Source organism: Lemur catta, chromosome 13 (genome assembly GCF_020740605.2).
Source record: "Lemur catta isolate mLemCat1 chromosome 13, mLemCat1.pri, whole genome shotgun sequence".
In the NCBI taxonomy this organism is placed as follows: domain Eukaryota; kingdom Metazoa; phylum Chordata; class Mammalia; order Primates; family Lemuridae; genus Lemur; species Lemur catta.
In genome coordinates, this window is record NC_059140.1 from 68,417,560 (window position 1) to 68,441,723 (window position 24,164).

The window sequence follows — 24,164 nt, forward strand, 5'->3', positions numbered from 1 at the left end:
GCTATTAAAGTACATTTCAAACATATGTGTGGTTAGTGCATATTTCAATGTAATTGTTGTGAAACACAGGAAGGAATATCACTGGCCATTCAGTCCAGAGGGTTGGCTGCTGCTTGATCCGGACTTCCATACCTGTGAAAGCTACAGGCATGAAATGCAATTGAAAACTTCCTCCCACTGTGAGGGAAGTAGCACCTCTCTTGGCTCTATTAAAGCTGCAAACTGGGAATAAGTTTCCATTTTTGCATCTATACGATTGAGACAGTTTTAGAAGGTCTGACAGCATTGGGATCAGTTTCCCGGATCCGATGACTCTTAATGCATCTGCTCATATTGTCGTGCCAGCTTCCAATTGGCCAGCTTCCTCCCAAGTTCCTTCCACTGCAAATCTAATCCTATTAGTCCCCCCCTTTAAAAAACAGAGTATTACTCTTATTTTTGTCCTGAAATAAACACATTAAGGAATTCATTAGAGCCTTCCAGTAAATGGTTTCTATTATAGGCATTTAAAATATTTCCAAATGATCTTGTTGGATTAACATCAGTAAATTAAAAGCATATTTCACCTTTTGGAATTAAAAGTTGCCTCATGAATGATGGTTTGAACAATCAAGAATCCCATTAAAAAGAATTATAGCCATGTGATTTCTTTTAATGAGGTTTTTCTATATCTAAATCTGGAATTACCAGCAGCCATGATCATAGCAATTTTGTACATTAAGTTGTACATTGTTTACAGAAAATAAAAGTAGAGATACTGGAATCGATGAGGAATTTCTGTTGTGTCTAATGCCTGCTCTTATTCTTCATAATTACAGAATTTATTTAATGGACCAAATTCTTTCAATAACATTGTTCAAAGTGCACGTCTCTGTTTGGCACATTTCCCGTTTTTCTACCTGATGAATAGATGTGCACAGTGAGCACAGGCAAGACTCCCACACACGGCAGGTTGAGTTCCAAAAATGTATTTGTTTGGAACTCAGAATATGATTATATTTGGTGATATTTTGGATCTAAGGCCAGCAGACAAAATCCTGTTTAACTCAGTGCGTACCCTGGATAACAGTGCTGTCAAATTTAGTCATCTCAGAGAACTTTATTTCTGTGAAACGTCAGGCTTCCAAATGTGCAGGCAATCAACAAATCCGTGCTCCCTGAAACTCTATAGCTTTGAGATACGTGCCTTCCCACCACTCCTGCTGTGGGAGGAGACCCCTGCAACTCTGAATGTGTGACCGCTGTGGCCTGGGGCTTGGTTACAGTGAAGGAGACTAGGAGATTGGGAGTAGGGTGGCATGAATCTGGGTCAAGGAATTAGAATGAAGGTAAGAGGATGATATGAGAGGGTCTGGACTGAGGGAGGAGGAATGGAGCAGCATCCCAGATGAGTTCCCTTCTCTTTCCTTCTTCCTTCTCCTTATGCTGTATCTCACTTTCCAGCCCTTCCACAATTATCCATAGTTTATGGAGGGTGGAGAAGAGCAGTGGCCCAAATTCTGTACTAAGCAGAGGATGTAACTCTTCTCGTCTTGCTTCCCTCCCTGTTCCTCTCCTGCTCTGCAAGAACTCAGCCCTCGAGTGACTTTGTTTCAGGTGAGGCTGACCCTTGTGTGCAGAATGTGTTCAATACGTTGTTGAAGAGGCCTGAAGTCCAGTAGGAATAGGTGAGGGAAAGGGGAATTCTTTTCTCAGGCTATCTTGGCTTGCAGAACGTTATCAGTTATACGTGTGGTGTTATAGCTTTTCATTTAGGACACACAATATGAAGGCATGGGGTTCTCTCCAACTCAAGAATGTCAGGTCTGATTTGACCTATGGGGTAGAGTTTAATGAATCTGATGAAAATTTGGTCGTTTGACCAGGACTGTTTTTAAGGATCCTGATTCCCAGGTTGGATATATCAATTTCAAAGCAGAAAAAGACATAGCATAGTATAGGCAATATGACTACAAGAGAAAATTTTAAAAATTGTAGTTATCCATTAGAATTTTATCTGTTTCAAGATACTCAGGGGACCTGCACGGTACTAAATGGGGCACACTCAAAATCGGAACATGTTGATCCCTTTGTGGTTCATGAGCATGATGGCTGGGTTTTCACACTGATGTGTGAGATGTGCCTCCCTCAAACTTCATCATGATGTGGCACGTTACCCATCTGACGTGAAAAAAGAAAAAAAAAAACAGTACATATTAACTCTGTGCTCCTACAAAGGATCAGCTCAGACTTGTGGTTTGAAAGGATTTGGACTCTAATTTGTTCATTTAATAGTCTGTGGCTAATTAACTGACACGGTTAGAACTCAGCCCTAGAGAGCTTGAGGTCAAGGGTTGAGTTTCCCCGTGGACCAGTTTATCTTCTCTGTTTCATGGTTATTGATCACACTCCTAATCCCCATTCAGGTGACTTGCAAAGTTATGTTATTGATTACGGAGGATTGGATATGGATAAATCAAAGCAAAGCCTTTACCAGAGCAAATTTATTGCAGATAGTTTACAGGTCAAAATGGCATGCTAGTTATGATCATGAAGTTTGCTGTTGGACAGGATCTAATTGAAAATCCTGGATTTGCTATTGTAAAGAGCACTTTGGGCAAGATGGTTCACTTTTCTAAATCTTAGCTTCTCTATCTACAAAATGAGGCTGATATCAGCCTTACAGGGCACTTACGAAGATTATCAAGATTGTGATGCTAGATGTTGCACACAGGGTGGGACATGATCCTTGTTTTTTCACTGGCCCAGCTCTCTCAGGGTGTGCTTTGTCCTGTGGTCGGTGTCCCGGGACCTCTTCCCATCTCTCTGTGCTTTGCAGGTGGCGTCTGTTTAACCTCTGTACCCACCCTTGTTCATATAACTGTGTCTCCAGCTGTAGACCAGGATAGCTTGCCTGTGAGGGCAGTTTGTTCAATGATTTCATTTATTTCATAGCCCCTTTAAACTAAGTGCTTCTAAGTGGTAGGAGTTATGGAGCACGAGGAAAGAACGGGAGTCTCCTAGAAATGTGCACAAAAGATAAATAGGCCTATTCTGTTGGAGGAAATTGCATCAATGGGCTTCAAACTGTATCTGAATCTCCATATTTCTTCCACTTTATCAGGGCCTTCCAGTGAGTTCTAGTCCTAAAGTCATTTTCAAGTTTGTGCTCCTGAGTAACTAGTCTGCTTGCTTCCTCATTTGTAAATTTGTTCATCCCCTGGGAGAGTGTTGGAGGTAATAAGTACCATAAAGAAGACTTGGCATACAAACTGTAAATAAGATCAATAAAAATATGATGGAATGAGGCTTTTTAATTCTCCTTCTAAGATTATTAGCTCTTTTTTTTTTTTTCTGTTCGAGAGAAAAATGCAAATGTGATGCTAATTATGAAGATCCATCTGTTATGCTTAAAGTACCACAGGAAAAAACCCTAAATGTAAAGCTCCTCTGCAGTGCTTTTCCATCTTTGAAGACTCATTTCCGAGAGGCTGCTTCCATTTCAAGCAAACTTTGATGTCCTCTAAGGTCGCATGTCTGCTTGAAAGACTGAGTTGTCATCTGAAAGGCCAGGTTATCCCAGCTTACAAATTTTTTTTGTTTGTTGTATTCTTCTCTACCAAATATGGACAATTGAGCAATTATTTGGAAAGGGCCATTGAGTAAATTATGAAAAGCAAATATTAGGTATTAATAACTACCAACCCCTCAGTACTTATTCAGAATATTTGTTTCTTTTAAAACCCTGCCTGACAAGACATTCCAAAGAATACTTTAACAAAGGTTTATTGAAATCTGTTCTGTACTAGGACTGAGCCCTCTCCTGGTAATTTTGGTCAGGTCCAATTTAATTTAATAATGGGTAGGTAATTAATCTGACCTCCCTCATCCTGTGTTTTTTAATTTGTAAAACTGGAAAAGTTATTTTCAATAAGTCTTCACAAGATCCTGAGTTAAGGGGCCTAAGTTTTGTTAAAGCCCCAAATCCATGCTCTTTCCATTGTGTGATGTGACACCATACGGCCTAAAGATAGATTTGTAAGTTATCAGTGTTAGGGGACCTTGTCTATTTTCTGCTGCTATAACAGAATACCTCAGAATGGGTAATTTACAGACACCAGAAGTTTCCTTACTTGGCTTACAGTTCTGGAGGCTGGGCGGTCCCAGACTGAGGGGACGCAGTCAGTGAGGGCCTTCTTGCTGCATCGTAACAAGGCAGAAGATACCACACGGTGAAAGCATGCACAAGAGATCGCAGGAGAGGACTGAATGCGCTCTTATAACAAACCCACTCTCACCGTAATAGCCAGGGATGGAGTTTTAAGAAGGAGACTGTTGTCAGTAGTGCCAAAGGACACAGAAGAGTCCAAAAGAATAACTGAGACAAGGTAAAAATTCACAAAGCAAGAAAAGAAATTAAGAATAAAATTATAGATCCCAAAGAACCTCTGAGATCTGTAAGTCCAGCCCTCTCAGTATAACACACATGCTAAGAAACTGAGGTCGAGAAAGATGAGAATACTTGGGCAGAGCCACGCAGCTCACCAGCAGTGGATCCCAGATCAGTCCTGTCTCCCGATTCCCGGCCTTTGCCTTCCTTTTTCCCTTTGTACCTGGCAGACCCTTTAGCACTTTCCAAAGTTTTGGTTAGCATGTTATTTTAAATGTGAACACGGAATAGTCCCAGAAAGTTTCTCCTCACATGGAAAAAAAATAATTTTTTTTTGGCAATACAAGTGTTAAACATATTTTTCTTAAAGTTTACTCAAGAGCTTTTTATACCGTAGGACTCATACATCATCCATTAATACCTAGGGATATATATCCTTATAGGAAATAAAGAGGATTGTGATGTGACATTTGTAACAATTTAACAGAATACTTATTGAAATATTTAAATTTTTCAATTATTTAATGTTTTTAAAGGACTCCCTTCTCTTCCACAGTCATAGAAGACTATTTGATATTTAGAGGTGCCTAAAGAATTCTTTCCTATTTTTTTTTTTTTTTCGGGAATCCTGAATTTAATCAGTGAGAAAACTGAAGCAATATATCAGGAAATGGATAGACTTTTCCTTCATGCCAAAAACTACAATTGGAAAAAATTGCATAAAAATTAACTTCTCTGGTCCTATAAAGTGCTGTCTCAGCCATATTTTAAGTCTGTAGGTGGTCTCTGGTCCTTTGTTAGGCATTTTTGACTTCCTCATCAAGTAGGCTCTCACTTGATGAGGAAGTCAAAAATATGGCTGAGACAGCAAGTACTAAGCACGGGAGTATAATTGGAAATTATAAATAAAAGAAAAGAAAAGGTCCAGGTATTTGTTTTCTATTTTTTAAACACAGTATTGGCAAGATGTGGTGGCTCACGTGTGTAATCCTAGCATTCTGGGAGGCCGAGGTAGGAGTATCTCTTGAGGTCAGGAGTTCAAGACCAGCCTGAGCAAGAGCAAGACGCTGTCTCCACTTAAAATAGAAAAAATTAGCCCAGTGTGGTGGTGCATGCCTGTAGTCCCAGCTACTTGGGAGGCTGAGGCAGGAGGATCGCTTGAGCCCAGGAGTGTGAGGTTGCTATGAGCTAGGCTGACTCCACAGCACTCTCTGGGGCAACAGAACCAGACTCTATCTCAAAAAAAGACAAAAAAAAAAACAAAAACAAAAAAACACCCACACACACAAAGAAGCAAACAAAAAAACAGAGTACAGGCCACACCAAACCCAACCCAAAGTATAACTCTGGAGTGAACAAAATTTGTCTTTGAGCCTGTACCCACCACGCCCCGCCCATCATTCTACTCCCTTTTCTTTATGAGATAGGATATGTCATTGCACAATCTCTCTAGGTCATCTCTCTAAAATATCTCCTGGTCATCTAGGCTACAGATTATGTGGTCTCTGTCCCTGCCCCTTAAGTCTTGAGGAGATTTCTTCATCTAATACATACTACACCTTTCAGGTTCTATATCTTAACTGATTAAACTTAAAAACAATTACTTCATGAAGTTGAACTAGAGGAGAGAGTAGCCATATTATCCATTATAATGATTTCTAAGGAAAGAAGGATTAAATGGGGAGTTAACCTCTAAAATTACACTAATAATTATAATACTAATAATATGATAAAAGCACAGCAGCTTATATTTTTGGAGCGCTTACCATCTGCCAGGATATGTAAGACTTTTCATATTATAATAAATTTGTGAAATTCTTCACCTTTTGGATGATGAAATGGAGATTTAGAGAGGTTATAGAACATATCCAGGGATTCAGAGTTGTGGATTTTATCCCAGGTGTGTTGGACTCCAGTGGCTTAACACTTGAGCAATCAAGTGGCTACATGGACTCAACATGTAGGTCATTCTTCTGATCCACATACCCCTCCCATTGTGGGGGCCATAGCTATATTTAACAGCTATTTTCAGGTGCACATTGGGATGCTGAAAAGTCAGACTGGCTCAGGAAATTATAGTGATTAATGTAATTCAGTGTGCAACCTAAAACAGGTGTGATCACACAAAGCAAAACATCACACTGTGAGTCTGGTCTCATCTCCTCTTCCATTCTGGTCTCCTCTTCCTCGTTCAGTCTGGTCTCCTCTTCCTTGTCTGGTCTCCTTTTCCTTGTCTGGTCTCCTCTTCCTCATCCCGTCTGGTTTCCTCTTCCTCATCCGGTCTTGTCTCCTCGTCCAGTTTAGTCTCCTCCTCCTCATCTGGTCTGCTCTCCTGATGCTGCAGTTTTGAGGCAGAATTTCTCCTTCCTTGGAGAAGCCTGAGTCTTGCTCTTAAGGCCTTTCAGCTAATTGGGTAAGGCCCATGAAGAGTATTGAGGACAATCACTGTCCATTACTTAAGTCAACTGATTACAGATGTCAACCACATCTACAAAACACCGTCACAGCAACACGTAGATTAGAGTTTGATTCCATAACTGAATACTATAGCCTAGCTGGTTAGATTAACACTTAAAACTAACCGTCATAGTCCCCTGTTAAGTGAGATGCCAGAGTTGCGGCTGAGGATGTTTTATCCTGTCAAGAAAGTACCCATCTAGTCCAATTTATTACAGTGTTTAAAATCAGAAAGGACTGTTGAATTTGATCAAGAGGGATCTGGTTTTTCTCCTTTGATCTGTCACTATGAAGAGCTGCGTTATTAGATTTCCTATTAATCCCTGCATCCCCGGGAATGAACACCACTTGATCATGATGTATTATCCTTTGAATATGCTCCTGGATTCTGCGTGCTGCTGTTTTATGAGGATTTTTACATCTTCTTTCATAAATGTTCCTCTCCCTTTTCCTGTGACTTCCCAGAAATTGCTCCGGTCACTTTCACTTAGTTCTCATGGGCCACCACTCAGTCACACTCGCCGCCTGGCAGAGCATCATATTGTAGCTGGGTGCCACAGCCCAAAGCGAAAATAGCGATTCGCACGTTGAAAGTGGAAGGGGAGGAGGGATATTGAGAGTCACTGGCAGTCTCTGTCCCTGCATGATTATCCCTCATTTGCAAATGAAGGACCTGAGGCTCAGCAAGGCACGTTCATTTACCCAGGGTCACACAGCAAGTCTGTGGCAGAGCTGTGACTTGAGAAGCCAGGTCTTCCAGATGCCAAGGGGGATGTCCCCCAGGGACCCACGATAATAACAGAATCATCAATATATGATAACACAATAGAGTAATAATAAATAGCTGATGTGCCTAGTACTGCTCTAAAAATAAAATCACACTGTGCTTCGTAATAAATAATTGTAGAGAACAATGAGTGTTGATAACTTTCAGATGAAAGGTTGTTTTATAAGATAGTGTAGTTTATAAGCATTGGTAGGACCTAGAAGGTTAGGGACCCTCAACCAGGAGGCAGGGGCTATGGAGAAGAAATACGTATATCCAGAATCGCTATCAGGGCAGGAAGAAAGGAAGTACTGAATAAAAATGAAGGTGGCAATGAAGAAAAAAAGTTTCTTTCCTAGACTAAAAAGCTATTACCCTGTAAGACAATTACATGATAATTCGGTGATTCATTTGTTTGTTAATTTGTTAGCTTTTTACTTAAGCAAGATATGCTCTTTTATAAAAATGTTAACAAATTTAGCAGATCAAAAATAATAGTAAAATTACAATTTTACAACTTTACAGATATTGCTAACATTAGAGTATATCACTCTTCAGTCATTTTTCTATACATGTTATATTTTATTTTGGAATCTTTCTGGATATACTCTCCTGGAATATTCAATGGCTACAAAAAATTCTATCACTGGTTTTCAAATGATTTGATCTCAGGAATACCTTGTATGCTTGGAAATTATTGAGGATTCCAAAGAACTCTGGCTTATATTAATACTATTGATATTTGCCTTAGTAGAAATTAAAACTGTGAAACGTTTAATGTATTTATTGATTAATTAATTTTAAAATAATATTAAACCCAGTACATATCAATATAAATAAATATGTTTTCTCAAACAAAAAAATGCTTGAGGGGCATTGTTTTACAATTTTTTGTAAACATCACTTCTTTAAAGACTGGTTTAATGGAAAACAGCTGAATTCTCATATCTGTGCATTTAATCTGTTGCAATATGTTGTTCTGATTGAGTAGATGAAGAAAATACAAGCTCATCCAAATATGAAGTTGTAAAAGAGAAAGGTATTTCAATAGCATTTTCAGATAGTTATGACTATTCCTCTTTGTTGCCACACTGAAACTTGACAAGTGGTTGTTTCTAAAAGTTGATTGAAATGTGGAACCCATGAACTCTTCATATTCTGTTGTCTATGTATGTACGTAGGTATTAAATCTGCCATCCTATCTTGCATTTTGAATGGAGCCTTTACCTATGCATAATTCTGTAGCATCACACATTAGTCATTTAGAAAATATTGATTTACTGAGTTATGTAGAGCTTCCAAATATTGATACATTTTACTTTACAATATATAAAAGATTATACTCATATCACTCATGACCTCATTGGAAAGGTCTTTAAGTATTGAGAAGCTGCCAAGCATACTGTAACCGAAACAAATGTTCCAAGATAATTATTTTTGCTTGAAAGCTCAAATTTTATCATTGGCAATAAATGCCAACATGGGCCCACTTTCCTCATAGAGAAAGTGTTTGCCAATTACTCAAGTCTGAATAACAATGCTTTGTCGTTTGTGATTTCAAGTAAAAATGATGTTTTTATGAAAAAATGAGGCTAATTCAGCTTGAAACTCAAAAACCCATGACACAAGTGCTTTACCTCAAAACAGCCGCCATCATATTTCTATGTGAATAGTTCCCATTTTATCAGACAGAATATTAAGAAGATGTGTGCTCAAGGGTTGATATTAATAAAATTAGTAATTTTTACTTCTTTATGAAGAATATTCTTGAATGTCTTGCAAGTGTGTGGTGGTGACGTCTACATGGCTGGTAGTATAGTTTGGTGCTTGACTCTAAGGTGCCTATAATTTTGCCTATGTTGCAAGTGGCACCTACAGTGAAAATGGCTAGTAACATTTTAGTGTTATTATGAAGGCAAGTTTAGAAACAATTTATCTGGGCATTAGAATGATAAACGCATTTGTGTCAGTTTGACTACTAGATAATATGCAAAAGGGCAAATGACATTGAAATCACTCATGCTGCAAATGCTTGGTAGAGAAACAGTATGTCAGAGCAGAAAGCATAGACTTAGAATTCTGGTGCCTTCTTTGTATTCTTATTAGCTGTGTGACTTTGGACAAGTCATTTAATTTCTCAGATCCCTCATCTGTAAACGTCAATAATAACAAATTTTCTCAGAAAAATGTTGTATAAGTTAAACGAGACTTCCTGTGGAAAGCTCCTGATACAGTACCTGTGTGTTGTAGATACTCAATAAGTGGAAGCTGTTATATTTTTATTAATAGTATGACAGAGCTCTCCCTACAGCTGTTGTCCAGGGCTGGGGCTGAGAGCTTACATAGCTGCTTCTTTAAGTGAAAATCAAAGAATCCTCTGGTAGATGTGGTTGCAGAAGCTGGGAAGAGAAACAGAAATCCAAAAGCCCAGAGTCTGTAAAAGTCACCAAAACAGAAAGAAGGTCACAACTAGGTCCATAGAGCCAGGATACTGGGAGTGGGAAATCAATCAGTTGAAAAAAATAGTAGAAACAAAGTTTGTCCCCAAGGAAGCTCTAGTGTCTGCTGGATTATTCAAACTGTGGCCCAGAGAGCTGGTTTTCAGGGCTGAGATGGAGCAGATAAGAATTCCTATACTTTTAGGCTGGATGAGAATTTTCTTGCTAACATGACAGCTTTGAGCCACAATCAAGGTATTCAAATTTCCATAACATGTGAGGTCACTCAATTTGTACTTAACTTTCCAGTTTTGTTATTATCCCTGATGTCATATTGGATTTTGGGTAATAATCGTTTATCACTGAATATCATCAGATTGACACTAATTCTTTCTCTAGGTTCTTCTGTATAGATCACACTGACTTTGAACAGATGTGCATGTCCAGATGTCTGCAGCCTTGTCAGAAGTCTCTTCTGGCTTAATTGCTGCTTTTTGATAATTATTAAGCACTCCTCAACATGATGGATCATCAAAGGATTATGTATATTACATGCACTTTATATAAAGTGCATTAAAGATAGAATTGCACATGTACATCTATCATATAAGCTGCAAAACTCTTAATCACAAAAAATGCCAGTCACTTTTAGTACTTAGCTTTGTTAGAGTTTCTTTTGTTTTGTTTTTTTAGTTGATTGGTTGACTTATTAGCTAGAGGTAAATATATAATATGATGAAACTTAGCCAACGTATTGAAGGAAAGAGATTACTCACCAAATTAGCTGTTTCTGATACCTAATTATCAGAGCCTTACGGCAATTTAGAGGTAGGGGAGCTTAGTGGGCCAGTTCTCTAATACTACAGATGAGAAAAACTCAAATGATTAGAAAAGTCACAGTTACAAACTAGAACCCATATCTGTTGATCTTAACATCAGAAGGCAAGATCTTGGTGACAAGATAGCTTGAATGGATTTTTGCATATGGGTTCCTTTGCCTCATGGGAGAATGAATTGAAAAAAATTTACTTTCTGTTTGGATATTTGTTCACTTTTTTCAAAGATTGGTATTCTACCTTTCAGCCATAGAAATTAGGGTAAAACAAAAACATGCTTAGTCATCAGTTCAGTGATTGGTTGGCTGATTAATTGATTGATTAATTGATTCAACAACCATGGATTGACTGCTTATCATGTGCCAGGCAGTGTTCTGGATCCTACAGAAACAACAATAAATAAAACCGATACAAATCTTTGAACTCAAGGGGTTTAAATTTGGGGAGTGGGGTGGGAGGAGGGAGAAACAATTTTTAAAAAGTAAATTATAAAGTACATTGAAAGATGTTAAGTGCTAAGGAGGCAAAAATTAATCAATCAAGCCAGTAAAGGAAACAGGAACTACAAGGAAGGAGGGTGTGTTGCAATTTTAATGGCGTGGTTGAGGAAAACCCAACTGAGAGTGAGGTTCGAGCAAAGACGATGTTGGAGGAGTGAGCCTTTCAGCGGAAGTGAGCCCTGGGAGGGGAGCACGTCAGGCAGTGCAGAGACCCTGAGCAAGGACAGCAGGATGGTCACAGGTACAGGACGAGAGGTCAGGAGAGAAGTAGGAGGTGGAGAGGGAGGGAATGCACGGAAGGGGAAGCCGTCAGAAAGTCAGAGCCAAGTATGAAGGGATCTGTCTTACAGTTTAATAAGATCACTTTTGCTATTGGGTTGAAAATAGATTGTAGGGGGTGTTTATTTGTATTCCTATAACAAAATAACACAAACTGGGTAATTTATAAATAATAAAAATTTATTTGCTCACAGTTCTGGAGATCAGGAAGTCCAAGATCAAGGTGCTGGCAGGTTTGGTGCCTGGTAAGGGACAATTTGTCTAGGTGTCATGGGATTGAAGGGACAGAGGGCAAAAAGAGTCCTAAGCTAGTTCTCTCCAGCCCTTTTATAAGGCACCTGTCCATTTGTGAGGGTGGAGTCTTCATGCCTTAATCACTTCCCCAAAGGCCTCACTTTATTTTTAATTTGACAGTGCTTCCGTGTAATTTAACATACCAAATAATCCTATTTATCTCTCTCTTAGATGCTGCAGGAGCCCTCTGTAGCATTCCAGAGTTAGTTTGAGGTCAAAAAAGTCTTAATTTTGAATTTAAAATTTGATTTTGGGAAACTTATCAAATATATCAAAGATTTAAAACACCTAAATTACAGATTGTTGTAAAATAATACTTGTTTATTTAGCCATAGTGATAATTCAAAGATTTTAAAAAGCAAAACTTTACTCTTTGATAGAGAACAGTTTTCCAAACAACCAAAAGACTGAGAAAGACAGCATGAAACAGAACCTGTCTCTCCTCTTCTCTTTCTCTGCTTTTGCAGTTACTCAAAAGGTGAACAAAAATATTTTACTGTGTCTTATTAATACTTTAAAAAACTTTTGTTCAAAAGAGAAAACCAAATTTTACTTTTGTATTAGTGTATAATCAATATTAAAGCTAATTTTAGTAAAATCTTATAGACAAATACATCCAATCTCAGTCAGCTTTTGACCACACCAGACTTCCATAAACCTTTATAATCTCTTAAAAATTTTATTTTTTCTCTTCTTAACTTTTTATATTTATTTAGTTTTATCTGTAATTTTTATTTCTTGCTTTTGAAACAACCCTTAAATAGCTTTTAACTACATGAAATTATTTTTTTCAACAAACACACATTTTCGTGCCTTTACAAATTTCTTCACCAAAAGCATATCTTGCTTTTGTTTATGCACTCTGCATACTGAATTGTCTCTAGTAGTTTTAATTACATATATTAACTAAAATTATAACTCTTAGTCACCCTAATTTCTAGTGGAAAATCCTAGGAAGTAAGTAATTTTGAACCGTTTTATGTCAGTATTTGTAGATGAAAATCATTTTATGATTTTTTAGAAAGGTGTTTCATTTATTAACATTTCATTTATTAACATTTTATTTATTAACATTTCATTTATTAACATTAGATATTAACATAGATATTATTATAACATTATAATATATATATAATTATATATATTTAATATAATTATAATATATATAATTATATATATTTATATATAATTATAATATATATATAATATATATATAATTATAACATAGATATTAACATTTCATTTATTAACAGATCAAAATACATTTAGCTTTTCTATGTCATATAAAAATAAGATGCCAAATATATAAATCTAAACTTACATTTAACAATTAATGTTTTCATATTTTAACTTCCTTATAAATTACTCAGACATTTTATGACTATCTTTTTTAATTTAACATAACATAACTTTAAGATTTTAAATTACTGAATAGAATTTTGAAACTGTGACGCAGGCACCCTAATGTCTTCCTCTGTCCTCTTAGATCTTAAGTAGCCATGTGGCATCCAAGGTGGCTACAAAGGGCAGGGCTTGTCTGTCCTCAATATACATACCAGGTATAGTGCTCAGGACAGAAGACAGAGGATGCCTGGGGAATACAAAATCTAACCAGGAGGCAAAGCTGGGGCAGTGACAAAGGGGCCATATTGGGTTTGATTCTGCGCCGTAGCTGCTGTCTAGGCACTGAGAACATGTCCCCAGGCCTCGCCATAGGCCTTGCTTCTTAATACCACCGCAATGAGAGTTAAGTTTCAACACATGAATTTTGGGGACACATTCAGACCATGGCAGGGGGCAAAGAGAGACACAAGGAAAAGAGTTGAGGGGCATTGCAATTAATCCAGGTGAGCGATAATGGTGGCTTGGGCCAAGGTGATAGCCTGGAATGGTAAGAAATGGTCAACATATTTTGAAAATAGAACCAACAGGTTTGCTGAAAAATTTGGAATAGGAGAGATGTGGAATAGGAGAGAAAGCCCCAAGAATTTTCCAGAGCTTTTAGCATATGTAATAAATAATGGAAAGTTAGAATTTTCATCAACTTAGATGGAGAAGACAGTGTGTGGGGTAGCTTTGGGGTTAAGGGGCGGGGGGTTGATCAAGTATTCAGTTTTAGACATGTTAAGTTTGAGATTTCCATTGGACATCAAAGTGATAAAAAAAGATGGAAGGCTGAGAAGAATGATGGATATTTCAGTGTTGGGGTCAGACAGTGGGTATGTGCTGGAGATAGTAAGTTTGTAAGTGTCAGCATGTAAGTGACAGCACAGGTCAGCTTTCCCCAGAAGCAGACCCTGAGATGAAGCCTTGCACCTGGAACTTTATTGACAAGAACTCCTGGGTTCAATAACTGTGAGGAATAAAGTAAGTAGGAATGGGAAGAGGAGTGTCTAACCAGTAGAATAAAGCAAGAAAAAGAAACAAAAAGTGCCCGGATTGAGAAGGAAGAAGGAAAACCATCTTTATGCTTGGATCACTTGCATGTCCATGTAGGAAATCAGAGGGAATCCCCCAAAGAAGCTTCTTGAATTAGTAAATGATTTCCGGATACAACATCACTACACAAAAATTAATTGTATTTTTATGTATTAGCAATGAGCACATATATGGAAAACTGATCTTATTCAAAGATGCAAAGGCAATTCAGTGGAGAAAGAATAGTTTTTTTCTCTTAATTGTTGAAACAAGTAATAATAGAACAATTAGATATTCATGTGCAATAGAATGAACTTCGATCCATATCTCACACCGTATATAAAAATTAACTCAAAATGGTCAAGACCTAAATATAAAACCTAAAACTACAAAATATATAAGCAAACATGGGAGAAAATCTTTGTGACCTTCAGTTAGTTGAAGATTTCTTAGATGTGACACCAAATGCATGATCAATAAAAGAACAAATTGGTAAATTGGACTTCATAAAAATAAAAAATCCTGCCCATTAAAAGACTTTTAAGGATAAGCAAAATATGGTGTGTGTATGTGTATATATATGCACATATATGTGTATGTGTATATATATGCACATATATATACACATACACACACTGTATATACACATACACACACTCATATATATGTGTATATATATATAATAGAATATTATTCAGCAATAAAAAAGATTGAAGTCTGATACATGGTACAACATGGATGAATCTTGAAAATATTACAATAAGTAACATTAGCCAGAAACAAAAGGGTGAATACTGTACGAATCTACTTATCTATAATATCTAGAATAGGCAAATTCATAGAGACAGAAAATACTTACAGGCTACCAAGGCTGGGGGCAATGGGGAATAGGGAGTTATTGCTTACTGGCTACACTGTTTCTGTTTAAGGTGATGAAAAAGTTTTGGAAGTGGCAATGGTCACATAACATTGTAAATCTAACTAATGCCACTGAATTGTGAACTTAAAATTTTATGTTATGCAGTGAGACACCACTACACACCTGTTAGAATGGCTAAAATTGGACAAAATGCACAAAATATGGGCAAGAATGTGGATAAATTGGAACTCTCGTAAGCTACTGATGGAAAAGTAAAATGGTAAATACACTGTAGCAGTTTGGCAGTTACTTCCAAAGTTAAACTCCTAATGTATGACTCAGCCATTCCACTCACAGATATGTTTTCACAAGCAAAGGAAATATATACTCATACATAGACTTGTTTACAAATGTTTATAGCAGCTCTTTTTGTAATAGTCAAAAATGGGAAAGAACCACTATCAACAGCCGTATGGGCAAGCATTTTGTGGTATAGCGATACAATGGACTATTACTCAGCAATAGGAATGTTGATATATGCTAAATCATGGGTGACTCTCAAAATAATTTTGCAGTGTGAAAGAAGCCAGACGTAGAGTACATACTGTATGATTTCATTTATAGGCTCTAAACTCTAGAAAATTCAAACTAACCTGTAATGGCTGAATGCAATCTGTGGTTGCCTGTGGATGGGGGGAGAGGTTCTGGCAGGCGTGAGAGGGAAGGGGTTATGATGGGTACAAGGAAACTTTGGAGAAAGATAGATATGTTCATTATCTTGATTGTGGCCGTGGCTTCATGGATACATACATACCTAAGCCTATCAGATTGTACATTTTAAATATATGGTGTTTATTGTATGTCACTTGTACCTAATAAATCTGTCTAAAACAATTTAAGGGTACAAAATAAAACTGTAACTTTAGTACTCAAAAAATGCTGAGATTCTCTGCCCTGTTACTTTTAAGAGTTCTGGAAAGTATTCTAGGAATGTGCAGTGCCCTCTCTCTAAGTTTAGTATTAGTACATTAGGGACAGAAATGAGTTATGATGGCCACATAGATTCCAGATCTCTGAAATTATACCAGGACATTTTCATCATTTTGAAAAATTGCAATAACATTTTTTTTACTTTGTAAAGATCCCCATAATATTAAATTGGATGTTATCTTACTACCTATTTATGTGACTGTAGACTGGCACATAAACAGGTGATAAATTTTTCTGTAGCTCCACTTTGCAATTTCCTTTACACATGTGCCCTTGTACATCACATCCACACAATAGGGATGTTTCATTCACAGCCCACGTTATTATCAGTGGAAGGCTGGGCTCACGGTGCAGTCGCTGACAGCTTCACTCGCAGACTATTCACAACTACCTGGTGTTTTCCATTTTCACAATTTTCATTTACTGAAGCTTTCATAAAATTTTATTCCCTTAAATTGTGGGATTGAGACTCTAAGATGGGAATCTACCTTTTTAAATTTTTATTGAATTTTTAAACCTAAGGTCAAACTATTTTAAAAGCTCTTTTATTATCCAATTTCACATAATTTTCATGTTAATGCATGTATTTTCATGTTAATGCATGAAGTACTTTAAGAAAAATGATATTTTTATATAACTATGTTGTATGTCCTCTTTAATATATATATAGCATATGTGTTATATATTGCATGTAATAGCAACAATACCTATGCTGGCTTAGAGGAATCCAATATTGCTTTAGCTCATGCCAGTCTCATTCCTCACATGGAGCACTGCTGTAGTCTCCCAGTTGGTTTTCCTGGGTCCAGTTTCTCCTACTTCCAATCTAGTTCTAGCCGGAGTGAGCATTCTAAAATATAACCATGTCACAATGCTGCATAGACTCCTTCCACGCATCCCTGTTGCTTTGGAAAAAGCATCCAGATGACTCCACGTGACTTAGGGAAGGGCCAGTGTACCCTGGCACCACGTGATCTCATCTTGCTCTGTTTCCTTTCTCATACTTGACTCATTCTATCTGGAAATTCTTGCAGGTCTTTGTCACAGACACTCTTTCCTGTGCCTGGGATCACTCTTTCCCACCTGCTGATCCTTACTTATCCTTCATGTCTCAGCTTATGCACTGCTTTTCCTCAGAAGCCTTTCTTTTTCCAAGCGGACTTCGATCTTTCCTCTGAGTGTCATGAAGCAGCCTGGGTTCCTCCTATCAGAGACTTTATTAGAGTGTTCAAATTCTCTGTTGTCCGTTTCTCCCATTATATCATCAGCTCTATGGGGTTGAGCACTGTTTCTCAATCACCATTCTATCTTCAGGACCTGCCTGAAGATAAAATGCCACGTATCTGGTATATAACAGGAGCTGAGTAACGAATGTATTATCTTGAAAAAGGAGAAAGGCATACATAATAAACTAAATGCATTTGTGATCATTTCAGAGCAAAAAGTGAGGACTTTTTTTTTTTCCTACTCAGAGTTAAAGATCCCCAAGCCAAAAAAGGAGAGTTATGCATAAGTAAAAGCCAACTTAATTAGCTTGGTGTATTTGGAGATAAGCAAATATGATTCTAATTATGTCTTTTAAAATTCAACCAACCTAATTTCACTTACATGAGATACATAGAATAATCAGATTCACAGAGACAGAAAGTAGAATAGTAGTCACCCCAGGGGCTGGGGAAATGGAAAATGGGCAGTTATTGTTTAATGGGTGCAGAGTTTCGGTCTGGAATGATGGAGAAGTTTTGGAGGAAGATGGTGGTGATGGTTGCACAGCAATGTGAGTGCACTTAATATCTCTGAACAGTACCTTGGCATGGTTTAACTACTATGAAAGAAATTAAGCCAAACTAAAACCCTGTTATAAATAAAATTACGTAAATTCTTCAGTTTTATATTCTAGCCAATTTGTGTTGAAGTTTGAGAGAGAGGACGAGAAGGCAAATAGAAGACAGAGGTCACTGAGAAATGTGAGACAAAAAGGTTCTCAGAAAAACAGCTCAAGTTACATAGTTTCTCTACACAAGCACATGTTCAAGCAGCTTCTATATATCAGAGAGTGGTAGACATCTAAATCCATTATCTCAACTTATCATTTTTCTATCCAATTTTAATTTGCTGTTAATATCATATTAATCAGGAAAAAGCACATCTTTAAAATTTACTATTGAATTCTAAAGATATTGGTCAAGGTAGCTTTGATTAGAAATTCTTTTGATATTTCAAAACTGTTTCTTGCCTTATCTTTTTAAAAAAATGGTATTACCTCATTTCATAATGCTTATAGTTTCACTCAACCAATCATTTGCGTCAATGTTTTGTTAGTCTATATTAGGCCTCATTTTGTTGTATTGTGTCTAAAAAATACACTGTAACCAAAATTGAAACAATATTTACACGTGTGTTAAGCAACATTGTTTTAATTATATTACCAAATGTTTAAAGTGCCATTCTGAATATGATAACTATAGGAGTTTGGGGGGGGGATTTTTTATGTAGCATTTTAGTTTTACTTCTATGAGCTTCCTAAAGAATGTGCGATGTTAAGCTGAGGTCTGGATTCAGCCTGTGACTTAAATATCCACAACTTGGTTGTAGCTTGGCCTCCAAAGGCCCCTGCCTTCTAACCTGACTTTTAGCCATGGCTAATCTGCGTGGTAGTATAGAAGGTGGTGGTTATATATGTTCACACTGACAGTCCAGTCTGTAAAACAGGGACAAGACTTTAGCCAAATGCACTTATTAATGATCTAGGAATACTGTTTTTCCATAGCAATAATGGACAAGGAAGTGGATAATTGTTAGACAAAGAGAGAACAGAAATTTCCCCTGATACTCTGATAATGTAATAGACATTTAGAGTCTTGTCTACAAGATTGCAGATGACTGTGTAGTTACTGCTAGAACATGGAATAAATTAAAGGAAATGAAGGAAAAGAAATGAGAGTTCTTCGCTGGTATAATTCTCAACTGTAGACATTGGCCTTGTGAAATCCCATATAAACTGAATTTTGTACCCTATAGTCCATGTAACCTTGAAGATTTTATTACATTGTGTGTTTGAAAAGTATATGCTTCCACTATTCCTGAAGCAAGACATAACTAAAGCCATTTGGCATATGGAGGTGTTGTTGATATTCTAACCGGGTAAGTCTTTGTGTAATATCTGAGATAATCTGAGTACTGCAAGAGATCTGTTGAGAGTGATACACCTATAACATCCTTTCTTTGATTCTTGGCTTCATTAAAAACCACACAAATGAGACTCCTCACCCAAAATAAATTGCTGAAGGAAAGGAGCTGGCATGAGAGCTTTTCAGATAAAAGAGTGTATTTTTATAAGGCATTTGTGGCCATTGCCTACTGTTAACTTCTTGGAGTTAACTGAACCAGCATCATTTTTATATTTTAGAATTCATAATACCTAGCATTAGGACATACCATGTAGTCTGCTACCACTAATACAGCAGATGATGATAGCAGCACAACTTCTTTCATAGCTTGGCATTTCCTGGTACCTGCTCCCAGGTTATTGACTGGGATTGTCTCTTACAAAATCTGCTAGAAGAGGCATGAAACAAGGTTATCTCCTGAAGACATAGTCTTTAATAATAATAGCAGCAGCAATAACAAAAACCCAAACCAATGTTTTATGCTTACCTCACCCTTTGTATTACTGTGCTAGCCAAGTGTTAAGACAGCTAGTCTTCCTGATCATCCTCTGTGAGTGTTCAGATTCCTCTGGTTGGTTTTGTAAATGTGCATTTTTCCAGGTAAGGGAACAGAATTCAAATATGTTATCTAAAAGGATTTGTTTATGTAGCCAGCCTTCAAATTATGACAGTCTGAAACCACTTTTCAACCTTTCTCCATCCTCTCCCCAATATCTTTTTATTTGGACTGCTTTGGGGAAGTAGAAATATATGACAGCTCTGAGTTCCCAAAATGTCCTCATTAATTTCTCCACTGCTTACAGTGGGAATGAACCTTGAATTTGTTGGTCCATTTACATGGAATCTTTCCAGGTGAATATTCAATTGGAAATGATGATAATTTTTGTTATGAAACATCTGATTTCATATGTTGTAAAGCAAAAAATGGAACAATGAACTATTATCCACTCAATGAAATCCCCTAAATGACATCGAGAATAGTTTTTAAATTATTTCAATATGCAGGATCATTTATAGAGCTGGAATCTACTTCATCACAGTACATGTGTGATTCGTGTGTTATGAACCTAAGACTTAATGGGATAGAATTCAACATTTAGTAATATCTTTAAGAGTTATTTTTAAATGAATATATTTTATAAAATAATTTTAAAGCAAACATTCCTTATAATTAAGGAATTTTAAACCAATTTGCAAATACGATATCCAAGCATCACCTTTGTGCAATTTAAAGTTTTCCTTTCAGTCTTTTGGCTTTTCTTCATGATTGACAGCCTGTCTTTTGGGGGCTATGACAGGGGAATAAATGGGCACCCAGACTTGGGATTTCAATTTTGTGATCTGATAGATAGATATTAGATATTGTTACCACCAAGAATAAGAAAGTCCTCTTGGCAAAATAGCTCCTTTTCAATTTTGTTACCAAGCTATTTCCTAGTTTTGAGAGGAAAACAAACAAACAAACCTAGACACAGAATCTAAAGACAAAATACTGCTGTTTATAAGAAAGGCACTATGGGAAGGAAGGAAGAGAGTTCTTTTCAGTACAAATAACTTCGGGACTACTGGCACAAACTGAGAAACTGCTGGACAAATACAGACTGTAGAATTCATAAGTTTTTATCTTGTTACTGTTGTTATTGCAGCAGCATAACAAGAAAATCCTCTTTCCCCATCTCTCACCAAATTCATCTCCCTCAAGTATCTCTTACACTAAAAGTGAAAATACAATTCTTTTATGTTTTTCAAATCACCTTTTGAAAGTTTTTAAACTTCTGACAAAGTCCATCTTCCCATTCCCTGCTGAAAGTCTTGAGGTGTTAATTTCCCTACTCACATGTCACAAAGCCCACCTCTCTGGGTATCCACAAGTCACTTCTTGAAGGGGTTTGGGGTCATACTCACGTAAAAAAAAATTTAGTAATTTTAGTATGTTAAGAAAACTGGTGTGGTTGTTCCCAGTTTGTGGCTGGCGAGCACTCTCCTCTTTCCTTTCTTTAAAACAGTTATTTTAAATGCCTATCTTATTTATTCCCCACACAATGCTAGCAACATTAATTGCTACTTATAGAAAGAAAACACAAAGGGTGAATGGTCCATTGATCAAACTGACCTAAAGAGATACAAGTTATGGTGTGAATTACAGTTTGATGGGCAAAGGCGTTCTCTGTGTGTTGAGGATTACATAGTAACCCAGACCGTAATCTTCAGACACTCTAAAGTCTTTGGAAAATACTCTTTATTTCTGAGTGTGTGGTTTACATCTCTCAGGAAGAGAGAGCCAGGGGAGAAGAATGGCTAGAGACTACAGATAGCCCAATGTGAAGGCGGCTCGCCTGGTAACATACAGGCCAGGGGCAGCTAAGCAGGTCCAAACACAGCTGGGGCTCCAGCCCTTCTGGGGACAAACAGGCTATTAAACTGTGCATTTTCCATAAAATCTCTGTGACTTTGGTCACCTTATTAAAAATTCTCATTCCCTATGTTTTTGCTTGTGTAAAAGAAACACATATCTTAACAGTTATAAAAAGTACATGGATTTTAGAAATTTTTCTAGAAAAATTTTACTTAACTTTAACCTATATTGGTAAGTCTTACCTTAGGAAGAGACCCCTCAGGAAAAAATAGAAAAATAGGAATTCTTTGCAAGCAGGAGACATGATTTTTTTGTTTATTTGGGACTGATATGTGCAGAACTTGTAATGATTAAGAATTTTAATAAAAAAGAGGATTTAGAAAGAATTATGAACTTAAATGACTTTGCCCAAATAATTAAGAATGTAATAGCTTCAGTAAAAGTTAAAACATTTTAATTAAATTTCAGAAGACTCACTCAACTCTTATTTCACATACAGTGAATGAGACATTTATTGGTTGTAAAGTTTTTGCTTGTTTTTTTCCACATTTTCTGAGAGGAGGATGGGAATACCAAATATGTTTTGAAACCATTTGTTCCAAAACTGCCTGAAAATGTTCCTTTCTTTCTTTGTTCAACAATAGGTAGAAGGCTTTGACCTTAGATGACTTGTGGTCAGACCAATATCAGCTTAAACTTACTGGCTGAGCAGAGGCAATGAAATTGTACTTTATAAGAAGTTCCAAAGTAGAGAAACAACTCATTATTATTTATCATTTTTTTTATCAGTGTCTATTCTCTTTCGTAAGCAAGACTGAGGTCAGGACAGAAGGAAGTATAGCCTGTTCTGGGTCTTGTCCAGCTGTCTAATAAGCTAAGTGGATGGACTAACACACCCAGCATTTGAGATGTAGACTGATTTATCTGTTCACTAATTGGGAAGCTTCACCCATGTCCTAAACATTTCTTTAAAAAAATAAAAGAAGGAAAACATTCCTGAAACATTTAAGAAAAGGTGAATCTGTTGAATCCTTATTGTGATCATTGGGCAGCAAGTTATATATCATTAAATATTAAATCCACTTTCTACCTTTACTCTCCTAGGCAGTTCAGGATGAAAGTGATTCTTTATATGCTAGAAAGTCCACAGGGCTGTTTGGCCACAGTAGACATTTTATATTAATGCCAAAGAGATTATTAGAGGAGAAGATAGGAATGGCAATGCTGTTTAGTTTCCCAAAGATAAGACAATGTGAGATGTCTCCGACCAAACCAGATATTTTATTTGTATAGCTGAAGAAAATGCACGGCTGCTGTTTGGAGCTTTAAGAAGTTTTGCTTTAATGAGGGGCCTTGCAGATCTCTATCATTTAAAGAGTATGATAATCATTGGTGACTGCACACATTCAAACTGATATTAGCTTCTACTCTGTTTTTAATATGCAGTTTTTACTTCGCTCAGCTGCCACTAACATTATAAGGAGATTCCTGGATAAAATGTAAAATATACATAATTCTATTAAAAATAAGGCAGAACTAGAGACGTGAGATTTGGCCAGTTCCTTTTACTCGGATATTAGTTCTATGGCATCCTAAAAAAAAAAAAAAACAGATGAGAAAAAAGCTTTACTCTTTTCTTTAAAATTTTATTTTAGGAATCAGAGCATATTTCTAGCCAATCATTTAGTTTTAAATCTATCATACTCCAAGTGGAAACTTCTGTGTATAAATGAGGATACCTGAATTAATTTGTTCTTTAAGTTTACTGAATATTTAAATATCCCTGTAGAATTTTTTTTCAAACCCCATAAAAAAGAATTAGCAGCTAATTTGACATACTACAGTATTCATAAGGAAGAATATATGTATACAAGATTAGCCATAGTTAAAAAGAACTTGTTTATTTCATTCATTTATCTATTCATTCGTTTATTCATTTATTCATGTGTTTATTTTGCCAGGACAGGGTAGGAATGGGATGGCGGGAGATAAGAGTAGTTGTGGGGTTTGTTTGGTTTTGTTTTAATTTGGGCTTATCGTAGAAGATGAGAAATGGCATTCTGGCCTCCTTTTAATGCAGCTCTGCCTGCAGGGATTGGGTGCTGGGACACAAGACCAAACCTCTTTCTCTCCCCACATAATGCTCTGAATCTTGCAACAATACGACTCAATGACTCCAAATCCCATGCCCCTCTCTCCCTTTCTTTTGCTGTCTAAACATGTTTGTGTTATGAATCATACTCAGACACAGGGCCCATTTGAGGCGGGGGCTGTGTTTCCTCGTCCCCACCTCACTAAATTGGAATGCAGCCCACAGAGTCGCCCCTGCCCCTGGCGGGAGCTCCGCCTGGCTGGGTGAGAGTTCATTGATGTTCTGAATATCACAAAGACTTAATTCTGCGCTGAAAGGTTAAAAAGAAAGGGGGGAGGCG

The 24,164-nt window shown here is 36.9% G+C and overlaps 1 protein-coding gene and 1 non-coding gene across 2 annotated transcripts in view; both read left to right on the forward strand.

The window, feature by feature from the left end:
* The window catches only part of LHFPL6 (LHFPL tetraspan subfamily member 6), a 221,478-nt gene that overhangs the window by 135,171 nt on the left and 62,143 nt on the right, over positions 1 to 24,164 (forward strand). The gene's annotated exons all lie outside the window — the stretch shown is intronic.
* LOC123649582 lies at positions 2,064 to 2,166 on the forward strand. Its single transcript, XR_006739080.1, has one exon. It is a non-coding gene; the product is annotated as a small nucleolar RNA U13 (small nucleolar RNA).